Source organism: Phyllostomus hastatus, unplaced genomic scaffold, assembly GCF_019186645.2.
Source record: "Phyllostomus hastatus isolate PE091 unplaced genomic scaffold, TTU_PhHast_1.1 phas_contig_40, whole genome shotgun sequence".
Lineage (NCBI taxonomy): Eukaryota > Metazoa > Chordata > Mammalia > Chiroptera > Phyllostomidae > Phyllostomus > Phyllostomus hastatus.
The window spans coordinates 17,004,946-17,022,290 of NW_025333872.1; the positions used below are offsets into that span (position 1 = coordinate 17,004,946).

A 17,345-nucleotide genomic window follows, 5' to 3' on the forward strand; every position below is an offset into this window, starting at 1 on the left:
CACTGTATTGTGTGTTCACCCTGCCAGGCCAAGCCTCCTTCCATCACCATTTGCGCCCCCTTTACCCTCATCTACCTTCCCTGCCTCCTTTCCCTCGGGTAATCACCATACTATAGTCTGTGTCTAAGAGGCCATGAGGTGTATGTATGTATGTATGTATGTATGTATGTATGTATGTATTTTGCTGAATTCCTTTACCTTTTAATCCAGCTCCACAATCAATCCCCTTCCCTTCAGACAGCTGTCAGTCTGTTCTCTGTATCTATAAGTCTTTTCCTATTTTGTTGTTGTTAGTTTGTTTTGTTCATTAGAGTCCATATATAAGTGAAATCATATGGTATTTGTCTGTCTCTGATTGGCTTATTTCACATAGCATAATGTTGTCTGGGTCCATCTATACTGTTGAAAATGGTAAGATTTCCCTTTTTTTGTCAAGTAATATTCCATTGAGTAAATATTCCATAGTTGTTTTATCCACTCATCCACTGATGGACACTTGAGCTGCTTCCAAATCTTGGCAATTGCAAATAACACTGCAGTGAACATAGGGGTGCTTATGTTCTTTTAAATTAGTGTTTTGGGTTTCTTTGGATGTATTCCAAGAAGTGGAATCACTAGGTGGTAAGGCAGTTCTATTTTTAATTTTTGAGGTAACTTCCTACTGCTTTCCACAGTGGCTATACCGATCTGCATTCCCACCAACAGTTAATGAGGGTTCCCTTTTCTCTCACGGATGTCCAACCTTTTGGCATCTCTGGGCCACACTGGAAGAAGAATTGTCTTTGGCCACATATTAAGTATATTGTGACACATAAACACAAAAAAATCTCATAACGTTTTAAGTAAATTGGCGATTTTGGGTTGGACTGCATTCATAGCCACACTGGGCTGGGTGCAGCTGGTGGGCTGCAGGTTGGACACCTCTTCTACATCCTCGCCAGCACTTGTTTGTGAATTTATTGTTGATAGCCATTCTGACAGGTGTGAGGTGACATTTCATTGTGGTTTTAATTTGCATTTCTTAGATGATTAGTGGCATTGAGCATCTTGTCATATGTCTGTTGGCCACCTATATGTCCTCTTTGGAGAATTGTCCAGGTCCTTTGCCCACGTTTAATTGGATTGTTTGTTTTTTATCCAGTTTTATAAGTTATTTATAAATTTTGGATATTAAACCCTTATCAAATGTATCATTGACAAATATGTTCTCCCATTCAGTGGGTTTTCTTTTCATTTTGTTGATGGTTTTCTTTGCTGTGCAAGAATTTTTAGTTTGATGAAGTTCTACTTGTTTGCTTTTTATTTTGTTTCCCTTACCTGAGGCAGTTGTCAGAAAAAAAAATATTGCTATAAGAAATGTCCGAGGTTTTACTGCTTATGTTTTCTTCTAGGATATTTATGGTTTTGAGCCAAACATGCAAGTCTTTAATCCATTTTATTTTATTCTTCTGTGTGGTGTAAGAAGGTGGTCTAGTTTCATTTCTGCACCTTATCTGTCCAGTTTTCCCATTATCATTTATTGAATAGACATTCTTTACCCCATCATACATTTTTGCCTCCTTTATCAAATATTAATTGAACATAAAGGTGTGGGTTATTTATGGGCTCTCTATTTTGTTCCTTGATTTATATGTCTGTTTTTATGCCAGAGAGAGAAATCATTGGTGTGAGAGAGAAAAATGAATTGGTTGCCTCCCATATGCACCTGAATTAGGGATCAAACCTGTAGTCTAGGTATGTGCCCTGATGGGGAATGGAACCCACAACCTTTTGGTGTACAGGAAGATACTCCAACCAACTAAACCACCAGGCCAGGGCAGTCTTATCAGATTTTTAATTAAACTAAAAAAGATTACCCTATATCATTTTTCCTATCATTGTTTTATTCAATCAAATGTTATTAGAGAATGTCTTATTTTTTTCTTAAGTCATATGATTTTATTTACTAATCTCAATTGTTTGAAAATGTCACCATGGAAAACAACCAAAACAAGTCCAAAGCTTTGCTAAATGTAGCTGAAATATGAAATAACAAATTTCAGTATGAGCGACATTTTTGAGTAATGTTAGCACCCATTCTCATAAACTCAGTGCTGTATCTCTTCAGTTCCTTCTTCTCTTGCTCATTTGATCTTTCCTTTCAACTTTTGTGCCTAACATCTCATTAGCTTGCAACATAAGGAGCCTCCTGATGTCGTGAGACACAGGAGGTAGAGAAAGAGGTACAAGAGAAAGTCTTGATACTATTTTCATAGGGAATGAAGTTTTATGAAGTTTTCTTTCATAGAATGTAGAGTTTCAAGGTTTAAAACACCCCAGAGGTCAGAATTGATCAAATTCATTTCTTTGCTCAATGAATGAATTTCATCCATTCTGTGCAGGATTACGGTTAAACACTATAGTGCTGACCAATTTTCAGAGAATATATTAGGATTGAAAGGAACCTCAATTTCTAATGCTAACACATTTTTTATAATGGCTTCAAAAGTGACCTAATGCCATAAATGTTATACATTAAGCTTGAGTAAGTTGCCATATGTTTTTTGTCAAACGAACTGCATTGAATAGACGTGATAAAGAACTGACTATGAAAGAAAATCCACTCGGGTTTAAACAATACCATTATTTATTTAAGCTTTCCTTTACCAAAATTTAGAGGGGAAAAAATAGGTGGGCTTGATGCTTGTAAAATACAAGGCAGATGTTGCTACCTCATTTGTACCAGGTCTTTGCCTCCTTGGGTTTTCATGAGAAGAAAGAAAGGCCTGGCAGATGACGGCAGACATGCTGTGTAAAAGATATTCTACTAATAGAAGCTATATCCAGCAATTTCATTCATCTTCAAACTCCTTATTCCCTTATACTGCCTTCTTTTTTTCTCCATATCATTTTTAGAAACTAATTTTCTTTAATGATCCATTCTATTTACACTGTTGGGGTTCTGACTCGCATATAAGGTTCTTCCATTTTGAGAAATATTCCTAATGTATAGTTCTACCTTAAGGAGAGAAACTTTTTAAAACACCCTTAAATCTGCCTTATTTAAATATTCTGTGAATTTTATCATGGGTAAACATATGATGTATTCTCATTGCTTGATTTTTCATTTTTAAATTAATGAGAAGCATTTTTCAAACAACCACTCTTCAGTTGCATTTTTTAGAAAAAATTTTCTCATAATTTCCATGTCTCTTATCATTTATGCATATATTGGAAATCCTTAATGAGTTTAGATGCACTTGAAATAGAGCCTCTCAGACTAAGTTTCTCCCAAGATGGCTTCAAAATGGCCATAAAGAGACTATAGAGACAAAGTAGAATTGACTACTCTTAACCCAATGGCAATATCATAAAGATTGTCAAAACTTTGAGATATAAGACTCAGATCATAGGGAGTTATATTTCAAGAATGGATCTGCACAAAACTATTTTTTGCCTCTCATTGCCAGTGAAATATTAGCTACATACCTAGAATCAAGTTACCATATTTTTAGGACTATGAGATGCACCAGACCATAAGACGCACCTAGGTTTTAGAGGAGGAAAATAGGGAAAAAAATTTTGAAGCAAAATATGTGGTAAAATATTTAATAACATAAATAACATAGGCTGCCACCCCCCCCATGCCCACAGCGAGCCAAGTAAGCTACATTCGGACTATAAAACACACCCCCATTTCCTCCCAAATTTGGGGGGTACATCTTATAGTCCAAACAATATGGTAGATTCTATGAAAAGAAATGGCCACTGTGTCCATTACCAAGTCTTCTAGGTATACATACACATTCTCAGGCAGGAGAATGAAGTCATATGGTTTAAAAATAGAATACTAAACTAGAAGAAAATTAGCTGTAGTCAGAGTTTCATCACTCGCTGTATAAACTTATATAAATATCTCAGTTTCCATAATCTTTAGCTTTCAGTTGCTGATGTTGGTGGTGTATGATACTGCATATCGGTACACATGCATAAAATATTTCCAAGAACCAGAAGGCCAGTAACAAAATTATAACAATAATCCATGTGCTTCAACACACCTCCTTTCCAGAACTCTTAAGGTTTAAATAAAAAGTACCATGAAAGATTTCTGAGATCTTTTCTGAAAGATTTCTGAAAAGATTTCTGAGTAAATCACCAGAATTTTGAGGCAATGAAAAGAAGAAATGTAAACATTTCCTTGTTTACTACTTGAAAAGAACCCCACAACACTTTGGAGAAACAACAATACATAATTTGATGAATTTTAATGAATTATATTAGTCAGTTGAATGGGAATGACTGAGTCACAAAATGACTGAAGTACTTCCCACCCTTATGTACGTTATCACTCTTGAAAGTAATAAGTAAGCCACAAGACCAAATGAAATAACTGCTGTGGCTTAAGTATAAATAAACTGTAGATGCAGCATAAATTAGGATGCAGCTCATTTAGACTCCGAGAATTAGCAAAGACTTTGTGAAAGGAGCCTTTGCATAGGCTCAGCCTAGAAAGAGGAATTGGATTTTCAGAGACAGAAGATGAGGATTTTAGTTAAGAGGAACTGTGAGGAAGTTATGAAAGATGGTGAAATGACATGGTCTTCAGAGCTGGACTCATGGAATATGTAGAATATAAGAAACTTGAAGAAAAGTTACTTAGACCCTGATAGACATTAAATGTCATTATAAAGAATTTACACTTGATTCTATGAATTATTTTTAAATAGCCTGAAAGATAGAACAGAAATCTGTGAAACTGGAGGCCGGAAACTTTCCCCTGAGTCCCAGACCCTGAAAACCAGCAGCAGGTATGGGTTCCCACAGAGCTGTGTCATAAAGGGCTAAAACACACCAAAGCCAGACTCAAACTCCCATCCGTCTATGCCTGTCATTGATAACACCAGCCATCCAATCACCCCATCCAGGAATATGGGAGTTATCCAAAGTACATTTCCCTCATATACCCATCATCAAATTGACTGTCACATTTTATTTTTGCCACCTAGTTCCTAAATATCTTTGAAATCTGGCCTCTTCTATATTCCTGAGCACATTATTTTCTATCCTCATTCCTACCAGATCTATTTTCCACCCTCCTTTGCCCTTCTTTCCATTTTCAGAGGCTGTTGCAATACACTGAATCACCTGGCCTTTCTTGCTGCCCTTCTTCCTGGCCAGGGAGGTTCCCAATGGGAGGCACCAGCAAGAGAATGAATACTGGAAGAATTCACTTTCTGTGTATTTGTTTTGTCTCTCACTTAAGTGCCAGCATTCTGTTTCCCTTACTGGTTCTGTTAACCATGCTCAATTTCTGTAAACAGTCTTTTCATAAATTTCTCAGCATTGAAAACTCTTAAGGAAATTCTTTTTCCTGCCAGGACACTGAGGGATATAATCCCCCATGCCAATTAGGTTTCTGGGCTTTTGTAGCAAATTTCCAGCTAGTCTTTCCGTGTCCCGACTGTCTTCTTCATACTGCTTTGGAGAAGTAGCTTTTCCAAGCATGATGGCATGAAAGTTTTTATAATAGGAGTAGATATATTATTCTATAATGACAAATATACAGCATATAATATCATGTAAATATGACATCTCAGTTAAAAATATACTTACGTGGATACCTGCCCCAGCTAGATAACTCAGTTGTTTAGAGCATCGTCCTAGTACACGAAGACTGCAGGTTCTGTATTTAGTCAGGGCACGAACAAGAACTCAACCAATGAATGCATAAATACATGGAACAACAAATCTCTCTTTTCTCTCTCTCTCTCAGATGAAAGGAAAATGCCATTGTCCTTGATTATTGCCATTTTTCTTTTCTTTGTTGCTTTTTTTTTGGTAAGTTTTCCTCTGGGTATGGAGGTAACAAGACAGACAGATAAACATTGTGTGTGTTTATAATAGAAAAGTACTTTGTAAATATTTTTATGTCATAAGAATGTTGCTGACCACTTGTTTATTTTTTTATTCAGATGCTAGAATTGAAAGAAATGCTTCTAAATTTCACTTATGAAATTTGAGTGTAATGTAAAAACAGGGCAAACATTAAGTCTAAAAAAACAAAACAGTGAGATGACCTTTAACTGGATAATTAGCATATCTGAAGAAGTGGGTTTGGAAATCTTTTCTAGAAGCCTATAATTATTATTTAATTTAAAACTAAGTATATTATTGAAAATGTTAATTTAACAAAAAGAAAGTGAAAAGGTTAAAAAAAGAAATGTTACATCTTATCAGATATTTAAATTACAAAAGTATTACATAACCCTTTTCTACGCTCCTCTCTGAGGACAAATTACTTTGGATCCTTATTATTTAGCAGACTTATGGTCGCATTCATCAGCTCAATAGTAAAAGCTTGGATTAACTTTCCTATTGAACTTCTCTACATTTTTATGATTGGGATAATTTTTTTCTTCTGCTGTGATTATCTGCATGTTTTTAGGCCTGTCTGGGGTAATTTTGCCATTTGATCTATTCATTCTAACTAGGAAGACTCAAGAAACCTAAATTATGGACATATTTAAATTGTTTTTAAAAAGTATTTACCTTGCCCAAATTGAATTTTGTTAGAATGAAAGTACCTTTTTCATATTATTTTTACCCTTACACATAAAAGATGACATTATTTGGCCTTTGGAAATACTTCGAATTTAAATAAGTTTTATAATGCCATTTTATAAACTTGGTATAGTTACCAAGTTTTTATAGAGTTTTTTTCTAATTTTTATCCTCATTCTCTGTTCTTCTTTAACCATTAACTTCCCCTTGCCCTACATTTCCAGCTTAACTTGCTGCATGAGGATATATTTACATGGAACATATTTCATTTTTCAAATAATATTGTGAAGAGTATCAATCAGCTGATATATAAAGACATAGAATGTCTTTAGTTTTACAGATAAAAATTTTGATTTAACTTAATAAAAACAGTTTTTCTAAATGTGGTTATTTCAGCTTTAATAAAAGCAATCTCAAAACCTCTATTTTCAGATGTAAAATATGTAATCATCAGAAACAGACTTTCTACTCAAAATACTGAATAGTTAGTTCTTTCTTATGAACCTGCTCTAGGAAAGTATTGTATTTTGCCATGAATAATGCACAGCCACGTTTTTGTGCACATTATACACGGGATTATTATACCCATAGTATGTAATCTTTATACTCACGTATAATGCACATTTTTAGTTTTCACTCATAAATTTGGGCAAAAACATACACATTATACATGGCAAAATATTGTAAATAAGTTATATTTTATAATTTTTCCAGCAGAGGAAATGAAGAATTTAATGAGACTTTAATCATAGATTGAAGACCTGAAAATAAAATAGTTGCTACTAAAATATGAAATCTATGTCTTAATACTGTGGCATAACTGGAAAACATTTGTTGTTTTACGCCTGTAATATTGTTTTATCTGTGTAGAATGACTATCATTAGGTGTTTAAAAACTTAAGGAACTGGAAGTGTGTGAGGGGAGGGATTTTTCAGGAAATAGTCTAAGTAATGTGGCTAAAATATATCCATTTAGCTGGATGTTTTACTAAAAATTATTTCCTGTATCTCTTAGCTTTTAGAATAATTGCCAGCAACCACCAAAGGTATGCTGTCTTTCAACTTTCAGGCATCAAAGTGAAAAATAATGCACAATTTACAGAAACTATTCGTGTGAAAATTTTCCAAAAGAGGAAAAAAGGAGTGGTCCAGTTAAGTCAATAGGAGATTAAATATGTATGATTTGACTATAGGGTAAAGACATGGGAACAAGTCATAATAAATGCAAAATGGTATTGCGATACTTCATGATTTAATGTAATTCCTTTACATTTAAGTTTCTTAATTAAATAGAAACTACTATTGAATAAACAGGATTTGTGGTATTTTTGCAATGAAGTATGTTTGATTTTTGTGTCAGGTTAATTAATTGTTAATTAATTAACAATTGTTAATTGTTATAGTTGTTATAATTGTTATATTGTCAATTGTTATAGTTGACATTAAAATGAAAGAATTATTGTCCAAGTAAAGAATGCAGACTCTTAAACCAGAAATAGAAAGTTTTCTTCAGTTTCATTATATTTGTTGCTTTAATTGTTGGGAAATATTTGGTTATGGCCAACATTATAAATTAAAATAACAGCTTGAGAAATGTAAAACACCTCACTCATATTTTCTTTAAATTTGGAACCATAAAGTTTTGTTCAAATATAATGAAATGTTTATTCTTCAAGCTATGTTATCACCAACATTTTAATTAATAATAGCAATTATTTAATAACTTCTTGCCATGTGTTTATAATGCTTATCTATTCTTTACCATGTGCCACTCACTGAGAGCTTGATATATATCATCACAATTTTCCCAACATTTCTAAGGGTTAGGAGTTATATACTTGATTTTACAGATGAGAAATGTAACTCAAGGAGGTCAACTTCCCTCTCTTATTTTTCCCAGCTAGAAAATGGCAGATCCCAGATTCAAATAGGTATGTAGGGACACATATTTGTAGAAGACCAGGAAACACTAAAAAAAATGATTTAGAGAGAATGAGTACAAAAATAAAAGGGAAAATTAGCAAAAATGATACATGACTTACAAAGATAAAAGTAGAAAAAAGTGAGAAGAAAAAGTAATAAGAGATGGAATGAAAGTCTAGAAAGTTTCTTGAATATTTATTTTGTTATAGAAGTTTTCAAACACATAAAAGAAGAGAGAATAATACAATGGATCCTCATGCACCCACCCTGTTTCAATTGTTATCAACTTGTGGTCAATTTTATTTCTTCCAAGTCACCAGTTAAGTTAAAGAAAAGCATATGCGTCAGATCATTTCTTCTGTAATGGTTTCAATATGATTCTCTGAAAATTAAGGAGTTTTTAAAAAAGAACAAATGATCAAACCTAGGAAAATAATAACTAAATATCCAGTCAGTATTGAAATTTTATAGGTTGTTACATAAGTCTCTTTTTACAGATATTGAACATTGCTGAAAAATACCTCAAAAACTTGTTAAAATATCAACTTCAAAGTTACATTTTTAAAGCTCAAATGGACTCTTACTGTAATACTACAAAACTCTTTTAATTCCCCATTAACTTCATATTGTATTGCTCAGAGCAGCTAATCTGAATTCTTTTCATGTCCATCCAAGCCTACAGTCTGAGCCCTCACTGCCCATATACCCATAGAAAAACTTGACCTCCAATGATGAAAAGTATGTTAAGGGCATCCATTGACAGCCTACTAATTTGTTTCTCTTTCCTCCTCTCACCATACCCACCTACCACCAAAGCATTTCTTTCAGTTATCTTCCATTATTTTCTTCCCTATCGCCTTAGCACTTCTGTGTAACAGAAGTAATTATAAGGCAAACTCTTCCTGGTGTGCTCATTCAGTTCTCTGCTGACCACTGAGATATGCCATCAACTAAATCACCTTTTTCCCATTGTATTCTCTTGGTGTCCACCAAACTTCTCCTGTATGCTTAAAAATGCTCGAGTCCTACAATCGTGGAAAAAAAAAAAAAAGACCCTAGATGGACAGATGGGTAAATGGATGTTCTTTTTTAACAAAGAACACATTTCAGCACATTGTTTTGGGCTTCCTTATATAAAAAAATGAAATACTACCTTTGAATTTTAAGTTTATTTTTATAATGGTACAATAATTCTCCATGTAATTTATGTCTCTCATGCCTAGCAGCTCCTGACTTGCCCCTCTCATCTTCCACAAGTATTCAGCCATTGAGTCTTGTCCACTTTTTTACAACTTTACCCATAGACCTTCCTTTTATCCCTGCTGCCACCATCCACTTTAGAACAGTATATATTTATGTTGCATTAGGACTGAAACCCACTAACTCCTCTACCTCCTGGTAGATATTTCCATTTTTATCTTATCCCATATATACTAATATGCATTAATTCCTGGTCAAAATATTATAACAGCAAATGTCACATTGATGTTTAGATCTAGAAACAAATCACATAAAGCTGTGTGCTGCTTGAGAATAGGCACCATGCATGCATGTATGTTTAGTGTGTGGTGGGGACCCCCTTCCTGGCTCATAGAGAGCTGTTTTCTCATTCTGGTGAAGCGGTGGGAGGGGTGAGAGCTCTCTGTGGCCTCTGTTACAAGGGCACTGATCCTCTTCATGGGGGCTCCACCCTTATGACCTAATGACTCCCAAGGCCCCACCTCCAAATATCATCAACACTGAGTAGTAGGATTTCAACATTTGAATTTTGAGAACACAAACATTTAGTCTGTGAAGTGCTGTATAATTACTTTCAATCGTACAATACAATGTAGAAAATCTGGGAAATAATTTTATGCAGTTTCCCTTCTGAGTTGTCAAACATAGTAATTCTGCAGATCTATATTGTAGCCATAGCAGAGCTGAAACATTTCCCTTTACATTTCCTATTGACTTTTATTACAACACCCAATTTTTTTTTCACTTTCACCAAGTCATGTTTGGTGTGATTTTTACAAGCTAAGTACAATGAACATTTTAATCCAATTATTGGATAATTGGGATTAAAACATAGAATTTTAGAACTTGGTACATGCAAGATCTCCTCTAATTTATTTAACATGTAATAGAGGCCACTGAGACTCAGATTAATTTCAGTGACTTCCCCAAGATTACTTAATGTATGACAGACCAAACCAGCTGATATATCAGTATAGCTATTAGTCTGTACTAATAGATACTTAACTATCTGCAGAAATTAAGGCATTTATAATGTAAATCTGTAACCTACTAAATAATACATAGTGAAGATATACATATATAATATTTACATTTATGAATACTTACATATTTATAAATATTGTATATGTAGTATAAAATTTCACACAAAAAGGGTACTTTTGCATAGGCTGCAGAAGGATAAGGGCCAAAAGCACGTATTTGTAATACCATCCTCTGATTTTTTTTTTCTGGAATCCATTTAGCACATTGCTTTTGAAAGTCTTTACAGACCCAGAAATATGTATTTCCTAAGTGATCATTTCCCTGATTTACTCAGTTCTTAAAGTTTTCTAGTTTTGTTGAATTTTATTATAAATATAGTTATTATAGAGCTCCATTGTTTTTTTTTTAATTTGAAGTCCTTATTGGCTTTTCTTCTGTTAGAAAAAGTAAATCTTTCTGTATCTGTGTAGGCAATTACCAAGGGAGTCTGAAGCCTTTCAAATAGTGCTTAATATTTTGAAGCAGAAAAGGTATGGCATTCAATTTTTCAATTTTGAGGGTGGTAATGACCATTCTGTGACTACAGAACATTAACCCAAGGAATACTTACATTTTACTCAGTATGTAGGTCATGTAGAAGCATATTACTAATAGCTTTCAATCCTAATAAGTTACAATGGAATAAACAATGCAAGTTTCAAATTAAAATATCCTAGGTAGTGAAGCATATTTCTAAGGAAATATGTGTATTCAATGTCAATGTTGTGATGAACATTTTCTATCAAAACTACCATTGATTTCTCAGTTCTTTTCATCTTTTCTATCACTAGTTTCTACCTTGTTTTGTTTTTGGTGTTTCAGTACATTCATACATATGAACATACAGTAAAAATAATAAATGGGGGCTTTATAATCTTTATCAGTCAATATGCTTCAACAGAGTTTAGGTATTTTAATATGAAATATTTCTATGAGACACATTTTTCCAAGATACTATTTGACCAGACATTTTCTTTTTTAAGGTTTATATTGCTCTTTCAATCAAATCTCAGCATGTATCACAGTTTCAAGATCCTTCATAATCTGTATAAATCCTAAATTTGTTCTATATTCATAAGCATAAGTTTGTGTTTAGTTTAGTTCAATACATGTGTTAAAATATCACTATCATTTTCAATGCTAGTCTTCCAGCTTGAATGGCTAAAAATAAACTTTATTCATTATTTAAGGCTTTTCCATGAAACCCTGTCAGTGTGTTTCATTCTGCCATGTCCCCGCCCATAGCACTCATGTCTGTATAGAACAGTGTTTCCTGAATTCTTATAGTATATTACTTAACGAGCAATTATGTATTCTTCTGAACATTCTTAAATTGTGTCATGAATACAATTTACTTATCATAATTTTATTGTTGGCATTTATGTTATTTTAATTCCATGTGACCGCCACTGTCTTGGTCACTTCAGGAGAACTCACTGCAGTGAGAGAGATAAGTGAAAACCAACATGCTGAGTCAGAGTCTCTGAAACTGCTAAGAGAGGGGAAGTTCCACTCCAATCTGAAAAACAATTTATAACAGCTTTCTAAAAATTTCTAATTCTCATGTTGCTGATGAATGTGTTTATTTACTTTTTCAATTTATAAGTAAGAGTAAAAGAGGAATTAGTATACAATGTCATGGTAGTTTGTTAAATACCATTTAACATAACCGGTTTCTGTATTGACTTATAAAATCAATTGATGTATTTTTTGAAAAGCCTTACCCTAATCAGGTATATATTTCTTTGATTACATATAGCCACTATGGTAATTTCTAAAGCACAGTATAATTTAGATAACTGAAAATATAATACCTTTAGATCAGGTTTGGCATACCTCATCTATAATTATTTACTCCTTTCCAGAAATGTAACCCACCATTAATTTTAAAAAGCACTACATTTTATTTTACCTCTCTTGGCAAAACTGAATTTTCTGTAGACTTTATACAACTTCTCAACATATCAAGTGATAGTGCAGGTCACCAGATGTCCTGATAAGCTACCAGACTCAGTTGACATCAGATAAGCTTATCAAAGATGTGTCATCTAGCCTCCTGGATTCTGACCCAGTGTTTTGCTCCTCATGCGAGAGAAGAGACTGGCATTTGTTCTACCTTTGGTGTGCCAGCATCATCCATGGGCTGAGTGACTTCAGTTACTTTCTGCACACAAAAACCTTTATATTTTTTTTAATGTGTTTTTCTTCTTTCTGAAGTTTCCAATAATTTGTTACATGAAGCATTCTGACACATTAAAAACAAATTCTTTAGATATGCTGATAATGTCTTAAAGAATACTATGTTGCATAATAATGTTTTCTTATTTTAGAAATTCCTTTCAAGTTAAAAAAAGTAATTGGTACCAAACTGCTCCAGACATATTTTTTCTGAGATATTGTGTACAATAAGTTTATAATATGGACGTTTTCTTCATCTCAGTGCCCATACATCATCACACCACTCGTTAATGCTGAGTAAACTTAATTAGCCATTGTGAATGTGATTTTTTTCCCATATTTGATGTTATAAAGGATATTCACAAGGCATGAGTGAGATTGTTATCACTAGCTTCTCCCATCTTCTGGCCCCTCATACCATTTATAAATAGGAAAAGGACCATGAGAGGCCACTAGATCTGATTGAAATTGTTCTTCCTAGAGAATCTAATTCAAGTATGTTTCATAGGCAGTTTGAAGAATGTCATCAACTTGTATAATTTATGCATAGTTCAGTGTTTTGTTTTACATCTTACTAGAATAAAATGATTTAATACATTATCCATGATTTTGCTCATCTTCTAACATACAGCAGGCTCCAGCACAAATAATACCCCTTTTTATTACAAAATCATAAGCACATAGTTCTGTAACATAACAATATCACACTCAAGCACAACATATGATGTATGATGTTTAAAGTGAAATGTTCACATTAAACTATAAATTATTACACCCATATCATCACCCTACCAACCACACTCAAGCAGGCATTACTTCTGCAGAACCCTCCTTTATGACAGTGTAGGCACTACATTACCCTGGCAGTGGTTGCCGTGTGTCTACTTCTAGATCATTCCATTTCCTCTCATTTCTTGATGATTTTTGTTCTCTGTTACTCTTTTTAATACCATTCCTATCTCAGTTCCTGGCAATTTTGATACACATGAAAGAGCTCTTGCTAAAGACCAGCTCATTGCCCTTCTCTCCTCCCATGGTTTTGTCCTACATTTCTCACCCGTTGGCTCCTAATCCTATTCTTTTTATAGTGTCATGGCCTATAACTGCACATCTTGTGTAACCTGTTTCATATATCCCCATCTGACTACCACCTGTACTTATATTTCTGACTTTCTCTCTCTGCTATCTGCTAATATCAAATATTACTTCGATTATTTTTAAGTTTGTGCTATGGAAGTTTTCAAAAGTAGGAAGAATAATAAAGAGAATTCTCATATACCATCAGCCAGCTTCAACAATTATCAGTTCATTGCCAATTTTGTTTCATCTATTTTAATGTGAGGTAAATATAAGGCAACATCTTTTTGCATATTATATATATATATATATATATATATATATAATGATATCTTACCTTATTTTCTTTATATATTACAGTGAGCATAAAAAATCAACAATTCCTTAATATCTAACTATCCCTTAACCCCAGCAAGACCTCAGGTTCATTAATTCCACCCTCATTTCACACCCTTCTTATTCATGACATCCTCTTTTCCTCTCTTTATCTCCATTTCACATGCACCTTTAATTCCACTTCCTTTGCCCACTTTGTTACGCTCTCACGGCCAGAACTGCATCCATGGTTAAATGAAACTCTTTGCCTGTTCTGTGCTTGTACCCTTGCAACTGAACAAAGTTGAGAATAACTCACAACCACACAGACTGGTCTCATTTCAAATTTATATCCTGGTAAGTGCTGGTACTGCCCTGAAATCATACTATATTTCTATAATTTATTCCCTTTCCAACCATCCTAGATGACTTCTAATGCCCCTTTTCTTCATACCTTTGACATGTCTTCTGTAACTCACCATCTTTTCAGTTGAAGATCTTGCCAGTTCACTGAGAAAATTGAAGCATTCAGAAAGGAACTTCACCCTAGTACCACATCCCTATTGGCTCTTCTACCAGCATCTGCACGCTTATACTTGGCCTTCTGGCTTGATAGTACAGATGCTCTTTTATGTCTGTATTTTCTGTGCTCTAATGGCTTTACTTTTTTTTACTAGATATTATCTTTTATTGCCTACTCAAAACATTGCTCCAAAAATTCTCTTCTTCCCCACCCCATCTCCCACCATCGCTTGCATCATTAATTTTCATTCTCTATTGGAGCTTTTCATTGGCATGTAGACATGCTGTTAATTCTCTCACCTAAAAAGAAAAGAGAAGATACAACTTCTCTGGACTCAGCTTTACCTACCTCTCCATTTTTCTGATTTTTATTGTAGCCAAATTACTCAAAAAGAGTTACCTATTCCTGCTTCTCTCGTTCCCTCCTACACCTCTTCTAATAAACTGTTTGCTTTTACCACTCCACTAAAACTATACTTGTAGAACTCATCAATAACCTGTATAGTGCTAAACCCAATGAATAGATATGATAATCCTCATGTTTGTTGGCCTAGTAGTAGGGTTTGACACTCTTGAGCACACCCTCCTTCTTGACACACTGTCTTACCTTAACTTCCCAGATTGCTACCTTCTCTTTGTTTTCTCAGTCTCCTGTGCTGGTACCTCTTCTTGTCCCAGGGCTCAGTCCTTTGTCTTTTCTGTTTATCCAGTCTCTTTGGTGACTTGTATTTAGTTGTCATCTCTACACCATGGATATCCAATTGACATCTCTGGCCTATACATTTCTATTCAGTGTTCCACTTGGATATCTAGGCATCTCAAACTTCACTTGCCTTTTTAAACTTCTACCTAAAATTTATGTAGCTGCACTCTTCCCTATTTCAGTTGAGGAAAACTTGGTTCTTCAGGTTGAGTCATCCTTTTTTTACCTTTTTTCTCTCACATCCCATGTTTAATTCATCCAGAGGTCCTTTTGGCTCAGAGATGTCTAGTATCTGATTCTTTATCACTGATAGAAGCTAGGACCAGCACCAGCACCTCTGACTGAGTTGTTCTAATAGTTCCAAAGGTCCTTCCTGCTTCTACACTGGCTCTGACCCTTAAAACCTGTTAGTCTGTTGTTACACAGTAGCTTGACCAATCCTTCTCAAACCTAAATCAAATCATTTTATTATCTCAACATAAAAGCCTAACAGCTTACAATTTAATTCAGAAATGAAACATAAGTGCTGAAGATTCAATAATGCCTTCAAGGCATTGCGATTACTCTCCTTTTCTCATTTATTTTTACTGTCCCTTACTATTTCTTGAATGTGCCTGGCATGCTCCTGACAAAGGGCCTTTGCACTGCTGGTGTCTTCTGCCTAGAACATAATTCCTCAAGATACCCACATTCATGACTTCCTCAATTCCTTCCATGTCATTGCTCAAAGGATACTTTCTCAAAGAGATCTGAAACCATTCAAACCCATCCTCAGTCCTAGCTGGTGTGACTCAGTGGATTGAGTGCAAGCCTGCAAACCCAAGGCTTACCTGTTTGATACCCAGTCAGGGCACATGCCTGGGTTGTGGGCCAGGTCCCCAGTAGCAGGGGTGTGAGACGCAACCACACTTTGATGTTTCTCTCCCTCTCTTTCTCCATTACTTCCCCTCTCTAAAAATAAATAAATAAAATATTTTTAAGAAACTGTCCTCAGTTACTAGGGGCCCATTATCCCCTTTATCCTGCTATATTTTTCCTAATAAAATTATCATCTTATAGATTATCATATAATTTATCTATTTAGTACATATGTCAGTTGCTGATGGTGTCTTCCCCCATTGGAATGTAAATTTCACAAAGCACTGGGATTTGGTCATTCTGGTCTGACACACAGTAGGCAGTCAATAAAATGATTTTTCCCTTTTAAGATTATTTCACTCCCATTGCTCCACAGAGTCAGTAATGGTTATTTTCCCAACAATTAACTTAGACTCTCTCAATTTTTTGTGCCTGTTTTTGGATATTCCCCTCTGCCTTTACCTTTTTAATTATGTTCCAATTTTGTCTTTTTTTTTCTTTCTTTTGCTTACTCTATTTCCTAAGCTTATTTTAGGCACATGTATTTAATTTTCTGGTCTTCAAGCCTTTTTATACCCTTCCTCATCTTAGGTCCTTTCTTAGTTATATTTCTATTTCTAGAAGAATTGTTTTCTCTGTCCCAGATCTCCAAGACTTTTATTCTTAACAACTAGTTCCAGAAATCTTCCTTTTCTTTGGAAATGTTTCCCAGGTAAATTTGGAGTACTGATTTCCACCCTTCATCTACCTGTGCCCTCCATCTACCCTGCAGGCAACCTTGTAATCCATGATTCCCATTGGCACATCACTTAACATTGTACTGAAATGCAGGCTCCTTTGGACTCAAAGCTAGTATGAAATTAGTGTTTCATATCTGTGTTTTTATATAGGCATTTGTTTATTTTCAACTTACTTTTTTATCTTCTATATTCATGTATACATTTATGTGTATTATATTATGTATTTC

At 34.3% G+C, this 17,345-nt stretch overlaps 1 protein-coding gene across 1 annotated transcript in view; it reads left to right on the forward strand.

Annotated features, from left to right (window-relative positions):
- FAM83B (family with sequence similarity 83 member B) overlaps positions 1 to 17,345 on the forward strand; it is an 83,888-nt gene that overhangs the window by 52,001 nt on the left and 14,542 nt on the right. The gene's annotated exons all lie outside the window — the stretch shown is intronic.